We start from the raw sequence: 3,157 nt of genomic DNA on the forward strand, positions 1-3,157 counted from the left end.
TTCTGAAAATGAGTTTCTGACACCGAGATGAATTTTGTTAGCATTTCCTCAAGGTTCGTCTTTTTCTCTTGTTGGTAGGGTGGTTGTTGCAAGCCTGGAGGTGGTGGTCTCTAATTCCCTTGGCCTTCCCATCAGAAATTTGGGTGGTTCCTCCATCCTGCATTGTAAGTATTACTATAAGGATTATTTTGAGATCAAGGATTATTACCCATGTAATTTAACTGCTCGTTCTCTATGTTGTAGCCATAGGGTGGGTATTCTGAATTGCTTGATCCACCTCCACTTGCTTCGCACTGTATTACTTGGTGAACCTGTGAAGAATCAAGAAAACCGTCAATTTTTCTATTCAAAATTTCTACCTGATTAGAGAGCATGGTGACCGAATCGACATTAAAAATGCTGGCTGTTTTCGTTGGTTTTGTCGTCATGAATTGCCATGGATAATTATTCAGTGACATCTGTTCAATAAATTCATAAGCATCCTCAGGTGTCTTATTATTGATAGTTCCACCAGCAGCTGCGTCAACCATCTATCTAGTTGAAGGATTCAGGCCATTGTGAAATGTTTGAACCTGTAGCCAGAGTGGTAACCTATGGTGAGGGCATCTTCGCAAAAGGTCCTTGTATCTCTCCCATGCATCGTAGAGTGTTTCTAAATCCATCTATACAAAAGAAGAGATATCATTACGTAATTTAGCCGTTTTAGCCGGCAGAAAATATTTTAATAAAAACTATTTAGTCATTTGTTCCCAATTAGTGATTGACCCTTGTGGTAACAAGTTCAACCATTGTTTAGCTTTGTTCCTCAATGAAAAAGGGAATAATTGAAGGTGAATGGCATCATCAGAAACGCCATTGATTTTAAATGTAGCACAAAGTTCCAAAAAGTTTGCCAAGTGAGCGTTGGGATCCTCGTCCTGCAAACCATCAAACTGAACAAATTGTTGTATCATTTGAATTGTGTTAGGTTTTAGTTCAAAATTATTTGCAGCAATAGCAAGCCTAACTATGCTCGACTTTGTTAACAAAAGGTTTAGAATAATCATACATAGTGCGCAGAGCAAGATTCTGATTAGCAGCAATCGCAGAAGGTAACGGGTTTTCCTGATTTTCAGCCATCTCCTCGGTTGTGGTTGAAGTATTGTCCTCTTGCTCTTCCTTTGTGTATCTTAACCTTCGCCTTATTTCTCTTCGGTTTCTGCGAATTGTACGACCGAACTCACTATCAAACAGTAATGGTCCCGACGGGTTTCTTCTAGTCATACACTAGAAAAACCTATCAGAAGCGAATAAAAGAGAGAATTAGAAAATAAAATAAAAATTTTAATTGCAAATAAAGTAAAATGGTTAAAGTAATAAAAATTGAGTGTTCCTAATATCGTAGTTCCCCGGCAACGACGCCAAAAACTTGACACGTGATATTCGTGACAGGTTTTAAAAATTTATAATTAATCGTTCTTAAAACTAACTATTATCACGATGAAGGCAAGTGTACCTATCGAACAGTAGTATAGCTTTAGCAAGACCGGATTGTCGAACCCAAAGGAACCAAGAGTACTAGTAATTACTTCATTTTTATTATCTAGCCTAAAAATTAAGGGGTTTGTTTATCTAAACTAATTAACTAAACTAAAGATGCACAGAGAGAAATTTGGGGAAAAGCTTTTGAGAAAACTCAATTGATTAAGACAATACCCAAGGCAAAACCCACCTAGACTTCACTTGTTATTTGACTCTGAATCGGACGATTTATTCTTTTGACTTGATCCGTAAAAATCCCTAAGTTATATTATTATCTCTCTCGAGACTAATAACGTCTAACCCTAGGTTGATTAATTGAAATCTCTTTCTAATTAACACCTAGTGTTGCATTAACTCGATCTATAGACTCCCTTATTAGGTTTCACCCTAATCCGGCAAAATCTTGTCACCCTATCTCTAAGCATGCAATCAACTCCACTTAATTACGACAAATTTACTCTTAGACAGGGACTTTTCCTCATCTGAATAAGAGCATTAACTTCAATCAATATCCTGGAATATTAAAACAAGAATTAAGAACACATAATTAAGAACAAGTCAATTATTTATCATACAATTCAGATAATAATAACAAGATCTGTCTTAGGTTTCCTTTCCCTTAGGTATTTAGGGGGTTTAGTTCATAATTATGAAAGAAAACATCTCAATAGAATAAAGATAACAAAACATAAAGAAAAGCCAAAACGCCTGTTGGAAATTGAAGGGAGATCTTCAGTCTTGACGATGAATCCAGCTTCTGTGATGGACCAACCGGCTTCCCTTGAGTAGTTCCTTACCTCTTACTCAGTGTGTCTGTTCTAAGTGCCTCCTCAAGTGTTTAAATAGGCTTTAAAATGCCTAAGAACCCTCAAAAGTAGCCTTTTCCAAATAGGACTATACTTGGGCTCGACAGGGACACGCTCGTGTGACACGCCCATGTACGATTGCTCCAGTCCGTGGTCAAGGCTGTTAAATAGGCACGGGCGTGTAGTCTACCCGTGTAAGTCGTGCTTCGATCCTGCCAAATGGACACGGCCGTGTGGCTTACCCGTGTGAGGAAGTCCATGATACATGCACAGATGGGGTGAAATTTATTAGATTCCAATCATCAAAATTGTCAATTTTCAGGCTTGGGAAATCAGAAGACTTTCAACGACTTTTTGGATGGGATCCTGGCATTTTAGGTTGAAGATATATCTTCAAACGAATGAGACATCTCAACCTAAAAAAGCCAGGATCCCATCCAAAAAGTCGTTGAAAGTCTTCTGATTTCCCAAGCTTGAAAATTGACAATTTTGATGATTGGAATCTAATAAATTTCACCCCATCTGTGCATGTATCAGTCCAAGCCGTGTTGATTTCTCATGTGAGTCCATTTTCTCCGTTTTAGGCCCATTTTTCGTTCTATTTACTCTTCTATGCTCACCTAAGTATAAAACATGAAATTAAAGAATTAGGAGGATCGAATTCACCAAATCTAAGGAGAAACCATCCATAAATGTGCTAAGCATGGGATAAAAATATGTATAAATTACGGTTTGTGATAAATAAAATAAAAAAATAAAGCATCATCTTCCTTAGTATTTCTTACCACCGAAAATTGAATTGGTAAACACCATGGTATGAATTTTTAGCT

At 37.3% G+C, this 3,157-nt stretch overlaps 1 non-coding gene across 1 annotated transcript; it reads left to right on the plus strand.

Annotated features, from left to right (window-relative positions):
- Positions 1 to 588: 588 nt before the first annotated feature.
- On the plus strand, positions 589 to 695 carry LOC128294906 (small nucleolar RNA R71). The gene has a single exon (XR_008285213.1). It is a non-coding gene; the product is annotated as a small nucleolar RNA R71 (small nucleolar RNA).
- Positions 696 to 3,157: the final 2,462 nt, after the last annotated feature.

This window comes from Gossypium arboreum, chromosome 6, assembly GCF_025698485.1.
Source record: "Gossypium arboreum isolate Shixiya-1 chromosome 6, ASM2569848v2, whole genome shotgun sequence".
NCBI lineage: Eukaryota > Viridiplantae > Streptophyta > Magnoliopsida > Malvales > Malvaceae > Gossypium > Gossypium arboreum.